Source organism: Rhinolophus sinicus, chromosome 14 (genome assembly GCF_057876585.1).
Source record: "Rhinolophus sinicus isolate RSI-liver-muscle chromosome 14, RSI-T2T, whole genome shotgun sequence".
Lineage (NCBI taxonomy): Eukaryota > Metazoa > Chordata > Mammalia > Chiroptera > Rhinolophidae > Rhinolophus > Rhinolophus sinicus.
The window spans coordinates 151,823,082-151,841,012 of NC_142514.1; the positions used below are offsets into that span (position 1 = coordinate 151,823,082).

General features: G+C 38.4%; 1 protein-coding gene across 29 annotated transcripts in view; it reads right to left on the bottom strand.

Annotated features, from left to right (window-relative positions):
• SOX6 (SRY-box transcription factor 6) overlaps positions 1 to 17,931 on the bottom strand; it is a 600,111-nt gene that overhangs the window by 58,932 nt on the left and 523,248 nt on the right. The window lies entirely within an intron of this gene.

Below are 17,931 nucleotides of genomic sequence, written 5' to 3' on the forward strand. Positions count from 1 at the left end.
AGTATATGTAGGGTAGAGCTTTTAATTAGTTGTTATGCTATTAGAAAAATAAAAGGTTTGTCATATCTCCACCTTCAGAAATTAGACATTGAAATGCAGTCAGTGTATTATAGGTCAACGTATTATAGTTAGGGTAAAGGCTATACCAACTTTATTTTTCAAAAATTCAGAATTCGATCTTCGGCTTTTTGTTTCAGCAGCAATTTAAATATCAAGATAGTAACAGGCATGGAGCTGAATTTACGATGTAGTTAACAAATTAGAAGTTAGTCTTATAATTCAAATTTGGGAATTAAACAGGAAGATATTTTAAAATTTGGAATCTGATTTCCTGGTCTAAAAGCTAGGGCTCTGATATAACTAAATGGTCTTACCTGAAGAATGAGGGATGATGCATACACCACAATTAAAAATTCTAAGTGTAATAAAAGCGACACCTCCAAGGACTCTCTCATTGGACCATCAAACAACAAGCACATTTATTGCTGGGGAGACTGCTCTCCTTGCTCTTCTCTATCATCTGTCTGCACGCAGACAGACCTGGGAGGTTAACCAGAGCAGGGCACAAGGCAGAGAGATTATTCACTCAGTCCCAGAATGTCTGATGACCAGTAACTACAATGGATTTGCAGTCTCAAGGAAAAAAAGTTATTTGTAGGACAAACAACTGTCATGTGAACATTATATTTAGCAGAATTTTTAAATCTCTGGAGAATTTTTAATGCTACTTTCAGACCAATTAATGACAAGAAAAGTAGATAACAATATGCAAAGTACAAAAGTTTTAAATAAGGTTATACCTCTTTTTTAACTCTACTGTATATATTTGAAACAAAGGAGAGCACAACCTAAAAAAAGCCTAAATCTTCATTTCACTGATTACATAAAATTCATATTCAAATTTATGATTAAAATTTTAGTTTTCCATAGCTAAAGTGACCAAAAAATAGCAAAAAAATAGCACACACACACACACAAAATGCTCATAGGGCTGGCCAGCTATCTTGCCTGCATCAGGACTAACATACTAAAATTTGTAATTTATATAAGACTTCAAGTTGTGGATTGTGTTCTCTTTTTGGTAATATGATATGAAGGGCCAGGTTATTAGATGGCTCAGACCAAATAAACATACAAGTTTTAATATAAATATAAACTATTTAGGTATTGTTTGATTTGAAATATTGGTTTTCCGTTAAAGACCAGCTAATATGTTTACAATACTCACCCTTTGCACTTTAAGTTGTTTTAAAATTCATTGTCCACTGTTCTAAACAATCACATGCTTTTCATTCTGGATAAACCGATTTGACTGCAAGATTCATCCTTTGATATAGTTTCACTTGAAGATAAGTCAGTATTAAATATTCCCTCAAACATCACCCATAGATAACTTTTATCTCAAGTTACTTTTTAAAAGTATGTGCTTACAAAAATTATTTTGGAAAACCCGTACGTACAAGGCAGGTGAAATTCATTAACTCACATAGTTTGTGATCGCGCTGTATTGTGCTAATCAGTAAACCCATCTACATTTAACTAATTCTCAGTCCTCAGCTAATTCTCTGAGAAAATAATAAATAAATGCTTCCCATAAACTCCAGAAATCTTGGGCACAACAGACCTGATTTCCTTCAAATGGACTTCACTTCCGTTCTACGTCCTCTCCTGCCCACCACCACCCACAAAGGCGATAAACAAAAAACTGTTTTATGTATAGAAAAAGAAGTGATGACATGCTACTTATTTGTGCTATCAGCCTAAGGCACCTTTGAGCCCACCCCATTCCAATGAAATAGGACGCAGGAGGAGCACAGTGTAACACTTCCCTTCCCATCAGGCGTCACGGACTCGGTTACCCTGCTCCTCACACAATGAAAATGGCCCCTACTCTGCCTTGGTGATGACCAGCATCTTAAAAATTGTAAAGTCCTTTTCCACACTGAAGTCACTTGTAAGGTATAGTCATCCTGATTTTACGGAACATACTGTGGCTCAGTTAAGACCAGAGACTTTCCTGAGATCACACAGATAGTAAGAGTCAGAGAGACCTAGAAGACAGGTCTCCAGCTTTGAAACCCAAGCTGAATTCCTTCTACTCTTTTGCAAAGTTTAACTTATGAGACTTGACTCAATTTTAGGTACAGGTCATGAAATCAAGAAGATTGGGACCCAAGCTGGCTTCCAAAGCCTTGTAAGTCAGTATTTATTTTATAAAGTTAACTTCTGAAGCTAGCTATTCAGATCTAAGACTTTACTGAATTACCATTTAAATAAATAAAATCAGCATTAGATTCTGAATAAATTTGTACCGGTTATCTCTCTGGCCACCTAGGTTTGGCTACCTCCTTCACGCACGGTTAATTCTTCTGCAAAGTCTTAGAAGCCCTGTCATTGAAGATGTACATTCAGGAGCTCCAGTTACACCACAGTGGGCTAGGTAGATGCAGGCATCACACGCTAGAACCCTGCATAGAAGAATGCAGAGACTGCAGCTGTCCCCTGTAAGTATAAGAGCTTGGAGAAAAATCTCCATCAGTGGTCACAGACTGCACCCTAACTGCAGCAGGCTGCAAGATTGCAGTGAGAGTGGAAGATAAGAAGTCAAAGAGAGGGGGAATAAGGGAGGAAAGGATGGGGAAAATAAAAAAGAAAGAAGAAGGGTGGAGGGGGAGATGAGAGAGTGGAGAGAGATGGTTCGGGGGATAAGACGGAGGTTAGGGGGAGGGAAAGGAAAGGAGAGAAATACATTCTCATACATAAGGAAGGAGAAAGGGAGACAGAGAGAGAGAGAGAGAGAGAGAGAGAGAGAGAGAGAGAGAGAGAGAGAGAGAGAGAGAGAGAGAGACTGGGAAACTCATCAACAACCTCCAGAAAAGAATACAAAAGAGAAATTAGCAGTGAGGCAGAGTAACAGAATAGTTAAAAGAGACATCAAAATTCTTCTAACTAAGGTCTAATAAGAAGCAACTCTTCTATAATGTGAATATCCTCTGTCTGAGGAAGGCCAGACACACACTAAAGCATAGAGACTCGGTTGAAACTAAATTTTCATCCCTATAAGAGTAACTACTTTTTCCAGTGTCTGGTCTCTAGCCACAAGCAAACAATCAATGAATAACGACTGAGTATTTTAGGCTCAGTGTTAGGGGAGCAACAGAGAGTAAGACATGGGCTCCTCAAATTATCGATAATAAAAACCTAATTGTGTGGTGCCATGGAAAAGAGAGAATTTACATAGGGAAGAGCTGGTAGTTGAACCCAGAGTTACCGCCATGATTCTCGGTGTTTTTGTTTTTTGTTTTTTAATCTGTAATGGAGGATAACAATAGGTAACACCTAATCTCATAGGATTTTTATGAAAAGCAAATGATACTTTGTATTAAAGTATTTATCATCCATAAATGCATACAAATTAATGTGAATTATTTCAAATTTTAATTTGGATTTACAATCCTATACCACCTTGAGGTTTCTCCCCACAGAGAAGAGACTCACTTAGCAGTTGCTTCTATAATTTCCATGTAACAAACCGGTTGACTTTCTGCAAGCTTATTTATGTGGAGAAATACACTCAATTTACCCCAGCCACCACCATCATTATTTCTCTCTCTGTCTCTGTCTCTGTCTGTCTGTCTCTCTCTCTCTCGCTCGCTCACACGCATGCACGCACGCACACACATAAACTCTGGGCTAAATTTCTTAGCCAGGCATTCAAGACTTCCATCACCTGAATTCTGCCCCTTCTCTAACCCAGAACCTACCCCTCTCCTGAATGAACAGTCCTCCGGCCATTATTCCCGTACGAGGGGACTCACGTCCCATCCAGGCTCATGCTAACACTCCACTCACTCTTCTCAGCATACTTTACCCTGCCTGTCCTTTCTTTGAGGCACTTTAAGTCTTTCCTGCTTCACAGAACCTCTCTTTCTACCTCAGTCATTGATTTTCAAGAGTTTAATTACCCCTGAAGCTCCCTTCACTCATTCGGCACTTGGACCCCACATTGTCAGGTTTCCTTTTATGTATCTATCTGTCCCATCTCCCCAGTCAGACTACATTTTCTTTCAGGGCAGAAAGGGATTGGTCAATACTTCACTGACTCCGAAGCATCTACTACAAGCTCCATCACCAGACAGTAAGCACTTCTACCTAATGTCATATGGTTGCAAACAACATATGGTGTCATATGGTGACATATGGTTGCAAACAACAAGGGAGCCAGAAGAATATTGGTTTGCATCTACCTTACTTTATGTTATCTTATTTAATTTTTCCACAATCTTCTATGGTGTATTCGTGTACCTGCCTCCTCAGGGAGTAAACAAAGGCACAGAAAAGGAACAGACCCCAGGTGACATAGACAATAATACATGTGGGGTTAAAGGGAGAAGGTCACCAATTAGTCTCTGAAGCTGAGCTCTGGACCTAGATATGACTGATTTCAAAGCACCCTGTTCCTTCTTCCGTTACCAATGTCTTGCCTCGACCTGGGGAAATCAGTTTACATCAAATCCATGGTCTAGCATAAGAAAGACTACCACCTTCCTTCTGGGAGTGTTATTAAAATTAGAGAACTCATCTTCTTAAAGGAATAGAAAGGGCTTGATAAAATGATGTGATTTTTAATATAAGAGTCTATTGACATGTTTGTTTAGAGAAGATGCTGGCCTTCTTGCCCTCATTTTACAGAAGGGAAAATTGAAACTAATTTTAATATTAATATTTTAATATCAACATAGGCAAGAGGACCCCAAACTTATGGTTTCTCTTTAAGTAGAATTTATATTGACCCTCAATAGGGGAAGAAAACGATTTTAGACTGATCTTCTTTGTTGAAAACTACAGAGGACTCACAGCCTAGATCGTTCAGGGAATTAAGCTATTGAGCAGTGCATTTTACAAGATACTCTGTGTTATTTCAGAACCAATACTATTGATGTCATTTATAAAAATATAGAAAGGGTAAATCAGGGTTGCACAAAAAATCAAAGGAAGCACTTCCGTCCATAACACAGCACTTTGAGAAATTCTAACCTTAGTTGCAAATGTCAAAGTTTGCAAACTAGATCTTTGCTAAAAGTGAACTTCTTCCAGAGAGCTCCCAATGGCACATTTTTGACAACTAGATATAAGACAATTGTTGAAAGAATGCATAAAGTACATCTATGTGCGGAGTTTTCATATATACTCTCCATACCCACATACATACTCTCCTGTACCTACACATTGAAAATGAAAATGATGAAAATAAAGTATTAATACGTAATTCTACAAAGAAAAGAGAGTATAACATATGAAGAAACTTACAGACAGATACACGTACACTGTTATACAGACACGTACATGCCTACATCAACAGACACAGACATACTGACACAGAGATTCAGAGAAAGACACAGACATGGACCCATACTTACAGACATACAAACCTAGATAGACAGACACGCATTCAGAGACACACAGACACATAGAGATACTGGCAAATACACAGGCACACCCACAGACGCACACAGTCAGATAGGCGACACACAGCAGACATCCACACCGGCAGATATAGACTCAAGGACAGACACACGCACATGTACACAGGTAGCAAGTAAACCCAGTCAGTCAGACTCAGAGATAGAAAGTTACGCACAGGGAGGAAAGACTCCCATTGACAGACAGACAGTCTCGCACACCGATTTATACCCACAATGAGAAAGACACACATAAGCACTGACACTGACTCAGAGCTAATGTGTCATCTGAGCTTGTATTCAGGGCTCACCAGAACGCGGACGGAGGTTAGTACTGGGGAGGAAGCTGAAGTATGCCTGCTATTGTGGAAAGAATGTGAGATCTGAAAACAGGCACTTGCATGAGCCTTATCTTTGACACTACCTGTGTGAATGTAAGCAAATGATCTGAGCTCTTTGAACCTCATCCTCATGTGTAGAAGAGGAATGATAAAAATTCTGCCTCTAAAGATGGCTATTGGGATTAAGTGGGATCATAGATCTTGAAAAAATGCTTTTTAAACAATTAAGAAGACTGACATTTTTTTAGTTATTGTTATTATGTTCCTAAAACGGCAACTGGCAAAGAAAGCTCTTAGGAAAAGAAAGAGTGCAAGTATTATCTACCTCACCCACTGCTACAAAAGCCTTAAGCAAATCTTTAAAAAATTTCTCTGTAAGGAACTAAACTTTCACACAAAATATAAGTACAGAAAATTCTGTTACTGGCATCAACTTAAATCAGCTAATATTATATTGCATGCCTACTGTGTGCCAGGTATGCCCGGGAAATGTTTCACTTAACCAAATATTGTGATTAGTCAAGGAATCATATATAACATAATATCACACTTGGCATCACTACTGGAGAAAATTATAACAATATAAGCAGCACTAAGACTGACGTTAGCACTTTGAGACCATCTGGTACTTCAGAGTCACCACCATAAACATCTTAGGAGCAATGTACGATTATAATACAATTACGTATTATGATTCTGTAAAAGAATGGAAATCCACTAAGTGATTTTTGTATGGTCCCCAATCCAAGGACAGAGCAGACATTATTAGATCCCTAACTTCCAGGGCAAAGGTCCTGGAGGAAAATCTTCAGGATGTACTGAAGCCAACATCTGTGAAATGGGGTGCCCAGGTCTGGAGAAAGTCCACATAGCTTTCAAGACACAGACATGGACCCATACTTACAGACATACAAACCTAGATAGACAGACACACATTCGGAGAGACACACAGACACATAGTTCCAGAAATCCAGGTAGATCCCCTTCCCCAAAGGCAAGCAGAGAGTAAAATAATATAATTGTTTTCAACTGGTAGCTTACATTTCTCTGAGAAGTCTAAAAATGAGAATCCAGGCAGATTGTCAGACTCAGGAGGCAGTTTGTATTGCCTTGAGAAGCTTTGTGCAAACTTAGGAAAATAGTTGAGAATCTACTCAGCCTTCCTAAGGCTGTGTTTTAAACTGAAACCAACTTTGTTCAAGTTTTACTAGATTTTTAAAAATATGGTTTGTCATTTAAATGATCTAAATCTTACCTTTAAAAACTTCTCTGCAATCAAATGACTTCAAACTTAATCTTTGGTTGCAATTGAGAATCATAACTATATCTTTCTTTAATGCATTTTTAAAAATAAGTGAAAAAATCCTGAGAACATGTGTTTTGAATTTTCTACAACTGAGATATTTTTTAATTGTTTTGTACACTGAGTGGCCATCTAGGTGGAAGTGATCGAATTTGGAGGTTGGGAATTCTTCAGGAATATTTTATGAATTTTCTTACGTAGGGTGATACTGCTTTAAGTCACTTGACACTAAATTTGTAACATATCTTTCCTCTGCATATTGGTTGTCTCGCCACTGGAAAAAGCCTGCCTCCATGACAATAGGACAGGTTCTAAGCTCAGTCAGGATAGGAATGCAAAATAATCTAAGGCAGATTTAAATTTCAAATGGAGCTTCACCTGTAGACATGCTCTTGGAAATCCTACAATAGAGAATGGCATGGATTTATTTTAAGGCATGGTCCTGGAACTTGGATTAAGTTTCCTTAATTTCCCAACAACCAAGGAACTAAGTATTATTCATCACACATATGAACACTGAGGCTCAGAGAGGTTAGAGGTTAGAGGCTACCACAATAGAACCAGAATCCGAAATTCAGGTCAGTCTGACTCCAAAACACACCTTCTTTTCACTTTTCCACATTTCTCTAAAGGTCTCTCCTATTCTTTCTTTAATCCTACATATTCTTCTTAAAATGTGGTTCGGATTAAATGTGCCCCATCCACACACACCTTTGATGGCTCACAATGATCTATAAAGATAAACCTAAACCAGCCACAGTAATGATCTGTTTCAACCTGCCTTTCTCCTGACTACATGGCAGGCACTGGTACATGGATTATTTTACTAAATCTTCACCACAACCACTGTGCTCAGAAACTATGAATATTCCTATTTCTTAGAGAAACTTGGGCAGTCTGATTTCAGATATTTTGCTTTTATCCACAACCTTAATCAGGTTCATGGGGAACCTAGGAACAAAGAAAGGAAGCGAGAAAGGGAAAGAAGGGGGGAGGAGAGAGGGAGGAAGGGGGAGAGGGAAAGAGAGAGAAAAAAGGAGGGCGAGAGGGAGGAAGGGAGAAATATTTATCAAAGTCCAAATATGAATATATTTACTTGGAGGTTGAATATTGCACCATTTAATTCTCAAATCCTGACATTTTTATAGATGAGGGAATTGAGGCTCTGAGATATTAATTTAATAAGCGCTAAAGCCAGGATTTAACCCTGGTTACCATTTTACTACACCTGTTCAATACTGTGCTTTGTATATAGTAAGCACTTAGTTAAAATGGAATGGGATTGGAAAAAATGTGCTCATGGGATAAAGAAGAATGAACTGTCAGTCACACTACTCTAAGACAAAGAAAGCTAGGTAAAAATGGATGGATCTAAAAGATAAATGACAAGGTCTGTTAAGAAAGAGCCCTGCAAAATTATCGTAGTTCTCGAGCTGAAACTGTAGAAACATTCCAGAGTATGTCTCAAGCTTTTATGAGAACTCATAGGGGAAAACCCATGTTTCTCCTGAGAAACGGTCTTACCCACAATAGTGGAAATCTTGTAACATTTCGTTTTGCTTGGTTACCAGGAAGCTCATAACCATCTCTACCAATTATGGAAATATGCATGACAAGAATTTTTGTGCACTTATCCCAGCTTGATTTTATTTACCTTATTTTCCTACCTATATTTATTTTTCCCCCCACTATCTCCTCTCTATTTAGTTTTTACCTTGTTTTAGTGTGTGTATCACTGCAAACCATCCAAAATTATTTATGCATGAAGGTAAGGTATAAATTTAAGGAGTACAATCTAATTTTTTTCTCCTTAATTCAAATAGAGTAAAACAAGTAACTATTTCTAAATGTTTTCAATGTTTGATCAGGGAAGGTTGTTCTTAGAGTTAAGGTGAACGCAATCCAAACGCACCCTGCATGTGTGTTTTCCCCCTCTGTGCTGTAGGTACTGAGCATGTGCGCAAAGCATCGCCCCTGACAATCCCAACAGCCCTTGCGGAGCGGCCACTAGACCAAAAACGTTGCCATAATAACACATTAGTTGCCTTTTTCATTCCTTTTCTTTTATGAATATGCAGTGGCATTTCCCAGAAACTACATGGCCTTGTCACACAGCAACAGACTGAATGCAGAAGCAGCCATGAGAATCGTGCTGTCTGCTACTTAGCCGAACATTCAAGAGATTTGGAAAAACGTGTAACAAAATTGTTCTTCTTCCCATTTTTTTTGGGCGGGAGAATATACTTAACACTCAAAAATGTTATTTATATTAACATCTAATGGGTTTATAATGGTTATTTTCAAATAGCTAAATTTTTTTAATTCTTTGGTTTTACTATCTCGTATGATAAATATTGATGGATATCTCCCACATAAATAAAAACTCTTTGGGGTTTTTAATAATTTTTAAGAGTATAAAAGGGCCCTGAGACCCAAACATTAGTGAACAGCTGATCTTGAAGGATTAAGAGATTAGATCTAGAAAGATTAAGGGTTAGAAAGTACCTGCCATAGTGGGAAGTTAGGTCTGTAAAATCCTCATTACTAGTAAATTTGCTCCATACTTGCCCACACCAACAACTTGTTATGCAAAGTTATTAACGGTGTATCAAATTTTAACCCTTGCACTGGGAAATCCATTCACTGGGTATAGCATTTGATTTAAGACACTTGTAAAAAAAACCTAAAAGTCTTATATTTGTTCTTTCCCCCACCCATATCCCTAGGAAGTATCTTGAACCTTGTAAACTTACATAAATTCTCACCATTCTTTCCATTTAACATGCAGAGAAGAAATGAACAAACAAGTTTGTTGTTGTTTTTATGAATTAGATCTTAAACTAGTAGCTAGGCAACCAACTAAGTAGCCCTGACAACAGAAATGAAAGGAACATAATGATTACGTTCAGCCAGGAGCCTATACACAGGACTGCCTAGTTGCCCAATGTTACTAGTTCAAATGTAAAATCTAAAATTAATAGAACTTACATTTTTTTTCTAATTTTATAATATTTTGATCTGTGTATACCCTTTTGGAAAAACATCATCACAAGTTAAAATATAGCTATCCCTTTCAAAGAAACATGCATGAAGCATATATATATCTAGGTAGGCTTCTTTATCTCATGATTTTAGCATTCACTTCATTAAAATTGATGTTCGAAGCTCAGATCCATGTCTTCTTTTAGATTTTAAGTAAAATTGCCCTGTCAATCTCACAGAGATGTAGGGAACAAATGAGATGAGGAAGAGAGGGAATGCTGGAAAAAAGTGATCTGGAGCTTGTCTTAGTTTCCTAATCTCCAAAACAAGCGTAGTATTACTACATTCCTGAACTTGGAAAGGTTCAAGAGAGATAACATGTGTGATAATATTTTTGAAACACAAAAGCACTATAAAAATATTTCTTGTCATGATGTGAAAAGTGCTACATAAATGCATTTTAAAAAACAACTATGCTCTGCTTTGCAACTGAGGGCGTTAAAATTAGAATTTTTCCCCCTACTGTAAAATGTCTAACGTGTCCACACCCCTCAGAGGAAAAGTTGTTGTTTTCTTGGGAACAGGTTGACATAGAAAAAAGCACTGCAGCTGAACGTATTGGTCACATGCTCACAAAAACGACCATTCTGATTAATCAGTACTGTGTACTCCTTTGAAAACAACAAAACCTCACTAGTCTGTGTGCTATGTAAGAAACTCAGTCACTCCAAACACACTTTGTTAAATAATTTACTCACAATTGTCTTCCACTTATTGTCATATGGCTATATTGATCTTCTGTTTGAACTTATCCTGTCATGCAACAATGAATATCTGAATCAATTGTATAAATAACAAGGAGCTGTGGCAATTGACAAGGATATTCATTGATTCAAAGCAGAAGACATCCAGTATGTTTTTCATTTCCAATAAAAGGGGGCAGTATTACATCAGTGTAATACTGATGTACTTACTATTCTGGTATTTTAACAAAATATGGTGAAAAGCAAGAATCTACACTTGCAAAAAATGAACAACTGCTTTTTTGAATAAATAGGGACACATTTACAATGAGAGTCAGTGATTGGATTGTTTTCCTATTTATTTGATTCAAAAAAAAAATCATTTGGGCAAGAGAAATACATAGAGTTGTCAAAAATCAGGTTAAGTATTTTCAAAAATCATAGATTGAAATTCTGATCTTTCTGGAACTATATGGAAGTATATTAGTAGAGACAAAAGCTTCCTAGCACACTAATATAACCAAGTTTGACCATTATCATGTTGGCTGTGGCCAGATCCTAGCAGGTATATATTCAAAGAATGAAAAAGAAAAATGCTATCTTGATTTTGTAAAAAGGTACCTACTAGCTTCTTACTAACTTTATCTTAAGATATTTTGGCCCCAAGAAGGAGTAGGTTAACCCATTCATTATTAGAGGGTATCAGAGAGTGAAAACTTAACAAAATTAACAACAGATTTGACAACCTGTCTGAAGTCTTCAAGAGAAAAAGGACCTCATATATATATACATACATACATACATACATACATACATATATATACCTATATATGTATGTATGTGTATATATATATATATATATATATATATATATATATATATATATATGAAATGTATATATGTATATGTATAATGGCGCATCTCCTGTGCCCGATACATGCTCTACATATGTTTTTTCTCAAAACAATCCTTCAAGGAAGGATAATTATCTCTATTTTATTGATACGCTCATCGAGATTACAGAGGTTAAGTAACTTAAATACCAGAAAACAGCACAGGTTACTTCCAAGATTAACCCTGGAAACTGAGGCCCAGGATTAATCTCCTCCAAAACTCAAGCTGTGTCCAATATACCACGAAACCTCGAATTCCATTCCTGCTGCTGCTCTAGCCACCACCTCTGTCTCTTGGTCTATATCAGCATCATCCAATCTTTTGTCTCCTGACTGGTATCTGACCAGAGCCAGAACCAATGGATATCACAGCAGAGAAGACTGTCCTACCGAGACAGAAGAATAAAGCAGGTCTACAGGAAGAGACAAGTATTTGTACACAGGAAGCAGGGGGCTCAGTGTTTTGCTGCTTCACAGTGTTTATCTTTGCCCTGTCCTATTCCATCAAAGGGTTGAAACTGCCAGTGTAAAACATGCTTCTGTATGTAAGAGGCTTACAGATCTCATAAAAATAAAGGACTATTTTATAGATAGAAATAGTATTGACTAAGAATCAGGGAACGTGAGATTTAATTCCTGCTCTGTCATGAAGGCACTATGTGACCACCAGTAAGTCCTTTACTTTCACTAGGGTCTCAGTCTTCCCATCTGTGAATTGAAGTAATTAGACCAGACCAATTATAATGCGCCGCCTCCCAATTCTTTCACTCCACAGTTTTAATCCCATGACTATACCTCAGAGGCAGGCAGAGCGTGATAACAGTGTCCACAGTAGGTCACCGTCACTCCCAGTGAGGTTAAGCATTTTTCTTAAGAGAGTCTCCGAAGATAAGGGTGACAGCAATTCAGGCTACGTGTGTGTATGTGTGTGATCTGCCTACTTACGAGCAACTCTGATCAGCAGGTAATCAACCTACTGCTTCCTCAAGATTATTAAGATGAGCGAAATAACCAGATTCCCAAGTCACATCATATCTATGCAGGTAAGTGCTCTAACTGATCAATATGTCAGCATTCAAACATCAAGAAGGTCAGAAAAGTTACAGGACACATTTTAACACAAAGAAGTCTAACCCTGCTTTGCCCTTTCTTCTAGCTTAGCACGAAGGACATCTAGAAGTTTCCTACTTAAAATTCTGCTGTGGGTGGTCATGACTAAAATTCTATCTTAGAAATGTCTACACAACAAAATTCGGTAAGCGATTAGCCTATAATACGACTTAATTGTACTGGTACTAGGTAAGGGGTGGGTGGAGATGGCTGGTGCTGTTGGTGTGAAAGTTAAAACCCAGGGCAACGACGTAAACTTCTGCTGGCAGGATACTCACGATCCATGCACAGAAGCTATGTTGAAATGATGGAGCAGAACTGCTCCTAAGGTGCCGTCACAGTCTGTTGTCCCTACAATCTATATATTTAACAGACCCTAACTATCCTGTGACACAGCCAACTAGAACAGTTCCACTGGTGCCGCTATGGCTGATCGAGTTAATAATGTTTCATTTTAAAGCACCAAAATAGGGATTTACCCAATAAAGCGAACTACGCCACGGATAAACATGTATTCGTATGGACATATATGCAATTTCATACGTGTTAAAGACGCAAGCACCTGTGCAGTGAATGTTTGCCCACATCTATGATACATACAAAGTATGTTTTATATACACGTCCAATACTACTAAATGTCACAAAAACACTCCACAGTGGACACTGTGATGCATTGCCCAGATTCCCCTTCAGAACTGAAAGCTTTATTCCCTCAGCTGCAGGCAATGTGGTTGGTACCTCACCCTCAGCTATTGGCCCTCTTTGGCATTGCCCCAGCTGAAGAGATTAACCTCACCCAAGGTCGTGTCCCCTTCCCAGGGTAGCCCTCATCTATAAAATGGTTGACGCAAGTGTAGAAAAGCTCACCCTCTCCACCCAACTGGGGGAAATTCTGAATGGCCGTGACAGCCTCGAAGCTTCCTATGGGGTTGGCTGAGGTCTTGGTTGAGACCACATTGCAGTCCAATCCTGCTTTTGTCCTTTCTCTTCCAGAGATGGCAGTCAGAAAGCACACTCCCCAATAAACCTGCTCACTGATCTCCATCTCCTCATCTGCTTCTCAGGGAACCCAAATCTCTGGCATACTCTTTCGTAAAGAATGTTCCAAATAAGAGAATGACTAGGTATGGTTAATAAATTATAAGGTTTTATGACAGCCAGACTGTGAAAAATTCTATAAAACTGTATTACAGGTTGTAAGAACAAATTCATAAATCTAATTTATGGATCTTTGTACTTAAGGAAACTGAGATAAATCCAAAGTGGACAATTTTGAAGACAGTTAAACTGAATTTGTCCCAATTCATTTTATCAATTTTATTACATATGATATATTTACCCACTTTGACCTAAGAAGAAAAAGTAGTGTCGTATGGAACCTCATAAAATTAAGATGGATATTGTGATTATAACTGAGCCAAAGCTACTATCACAGGAGCCCTTTAACATTGTTCCAATTTTACTCTTCTGGCTTAACTAGCCTAATAAGCAAGACTAAATATCAGCTCTAGAAACTAAACAAAGCCTACGAAACCACAAAACAAATGTTCAAAACAGTGACACAAATTGGGGAGGTCGAGATCACATTAAAGAGACTTACGAACACAACATCCCTGAATATAATGGACTTTTCCAGTGCTCCATAGTCCACCTACTGGGTCATGTACTGAGACAACAAACAACTCCCTCTAACTGGGAAACCAGGGTTTTTCTGGTTCTGTAGCAAGCACTTTGCCACTTACCTTCAGCGGCTCAGTTATATTCAGCAGGACATGTTTTAGGACAAGTCTTCATTTATTATCATTATTTTCCATCTTAACCTAATCTCTCATCTATCTCCCTTTTCTTATAATGCAAAGTTAGGTGCTAATATTTCAGAACCTCAGACTTCTTCCTCCCAAATGAGTGAAGAAAAGTCAATGAGAACTACTTAAAATTAACCTGTAGTATTTGAAGTTAATAGCGCCTTAAGTTTGAACTTCAACTCCAACCGATAATACAAATCCAGCAATTTAGTGTCACGGTGTCAGAGACATTCACTGCTGGAAACCAGGTATGCCCAGTGCCAATTTCCTACGAGGTGTTGTGCACACAGATCAGGATGATGCTGTGCCAGGCCTGCCTCATGTGACAGAGGGGCTTCTCTGAAAGGTAAGAGTTACTGCGACAATACTGAATGCATTTCTCATTTCCCTCCAAACTAAACGGCATATAGACACATTGTTTTAAATATTCTCTATGTTAATTTCAAATTTTTGTTAATTTCAAACAAAAATTTCTAGATGCCTTTTTCAAAGAAATATTTCATTTCTAACATTTATCCAAGACAAATGATTTATCGTAATCTAACAATGAGTAGAACTATTTAAATGAAATAATTTGGGTTTTTTGTGGAATGAAGTTTCTGAAATGTATTAATTCTAAATATATTTCATTTAGCCCAGTGGTTTGCCATTTTGTCCTCCCTCCCTCACTGGAGGACATTTGGCAATGTCTGGAGACATGCTGCGTTGTCACAAAAGGGGCATGATCCTGGCATCTATTGAGTAGAGGCCAGACTAGTGACCCCACAACAAAGAATTATCAGGCCCAAAATGTCAATAAGGCTGAGGTGGAGAAACCCTGATCTAACCTAATAAATGTGACATTTCATAGCTTTGTGTATCAACTCTTGAAACAGTTGGAAAGGAGTTTAACTATGTGAGTTGGCTAATATGGCAACATCTGAAAAATCTACTATTTCCTTCTGCTTACTCTCCCCTTATTGTTTGAGGATCTCATATCAGTGACAAAAAATAGTACGTCTGTCCCATATATTCACAAGTCACTCATGATTAAGTTTAAAAGGTATGGGAAACATAAGATAAGAAAGTTCCTACTCTGAACCAGGAGCTGCACTAGGTAATATTTACATAATCTTGTTACATTGTAACCCAGATTACTACCTTCATACTGTATTTCCCCGAAAATAAGACCTAGCTGGACAATCAGCTCTAATGCATCTTTTGGAGCAAAAATTAATGTAAGACCCAGTCTTATTTTACTATATATAAGACCCGGTCTTACATTATTTTTTGCTCCAAAAGATGTATTAGAGCTGATTGTCTGGCTAGGTCTTATTTTCAGGGAAACAGCGAATTACAGATGAAGAAACTGAGGTTCAGAGAGGTTAATCAACTTGCCAAATATCACACAGTTGGTTAAGTTACAATGCAATGACTACTACTCCAAGTGAGAATACATATTTTTAAACTCATTAATACTTTCTCATATATGCAAAGAAAATTTCTGTATCACTATGGGTTGTTACTACTCAAAGAAAATTTCTGAATCATTAATGGTATTTAATGGGGTGAGGAGGGTAATTAACCTTTCACCTTGTATCTTTCTGTATTATTAGAATTTTCAGTATGCATATATTACTTTCATTTGAAAACTAATAAATAAAAAAGACTCAAACATATCATTGACATGCTTCTCAAATGAATTTTAGGATTAACCCTTGACAAAACTGTAAAGTAGGAGATGGTCCCTAGTGCATGTATCCATTCTCCTGTTTTTAAACCCAATTTCCCACTTGGCAACCCCATGCCGATACTTGGTTACCTACCCAGGTCCCCAAAAAGGATCTTATAAAGTTATTTACATTAGGATTAAATATGTTATTATTTCATGGTGTTCTCACTGAGCAGAAGACTGTCTCTTAGGTCAAAAGAACAACTCTAGGTTTATCTCTAACATTGGAGTGGTAGAAAAGGTTTGCGGCAAGGCTTGTCTTCTCTTGTGGTCCTGAAATGTCACTCTACATGTGACTACCTATTCAGACAGGTCTTAAAGAAGGGCTCTTCCTGGTGAGCCCACTGCCCAGGACGGAGCACTTAATGGGGAATGAGGCACTTGATTGATGGAACAGATCCAGAGACTAGCATGTGCATGACAGCTCCCAAGTCTATAAAAGTTTATGGCTTAACAGGCACCAAAAGGCCCACCATTCCCCCAGACGGTCTCTCTCCTACATGATCTGAACCTCCTGCCAAGAGGATCCATCAAGGCAGGGGGTCCAATAATGATCAACTTTATGCATCACATATGTGTATCTTTAGTGTTAACATCAGTAACTCAACGCAGTGAGAAGTGAGCCAAATTCTTTATTAAGCTTTGGGAAGTCCACACTTCCTGAGGTAAGCTTGCTAATCTGGGTGAGGACTTTGATCACAGACATGCTTTGAGAGTTCCAGCACACTCCTGTCCCCTCCAAGCCCTTCGCAGGCCCCTATCCTCAGCTGTCTCCCGATGCAGCTAAAGAGTATAGGAGACCCATCAAGAAGAAGTGGACCCCACATCCCAATGGCTCTGTCTGTATCCCACTGTAATGGGTTGAATTGTGTCCCTCAAAAAGATATATTGAAGTCCTAGCCCTTGGTGCCTGAAAATGTGACCTTATTTGGAAATAGGCTCTTTGCAGGTATAATCAAGTTAAAATAAGATCATACAGGATTAGGGTGAAACTTAAATCCAATGACTAATGTCTTTCTAAGAAGAGGGAGATTTGGAGCCACAGGGACACAGAGAAGACAGCCATGTGAAGAGGGAAGCGAGAGCTGGAGTGACGCAGCAACAAGCCAAGGGATGGCAAGATCAGTCATTCATCAGAGAACTGGAAGTTTTTCACCCCGTGCACTACAAAAGTCTCTCAACTGGTCTGCCTCTGTGTTTCCACTGTTAACCTCTTCCAGCTCGTTGTCAAACATTAGGCAGAAGGATCCTCTTGTGTGTAAATCATATGTCAATGGCCTGGACAAATCCTGCCCTAGGATTCCCAACACACTCAGAGTAGAATGCAGTTTCGAGGGCCTGCAAGGTCTAACGTGCCCTGTCCCACTGCTGTCCCCTCGCTCTTACTGCTGTTGCCACACTGGCCTCCTCGCTGCTGGTTCCCAGATGCTCTCACACGGCCTGCCCCACAAGTTTATTCACACCTCTCCTCAGTGTCTCTCTCAGAGAGTGCTTACCACCCCATCCAAAAGAACAACCCAGAACTTCCTATTCCCTGAACTTGCCTCTATTTTTCTTCCGGCATTTATTCACCTCCTAATC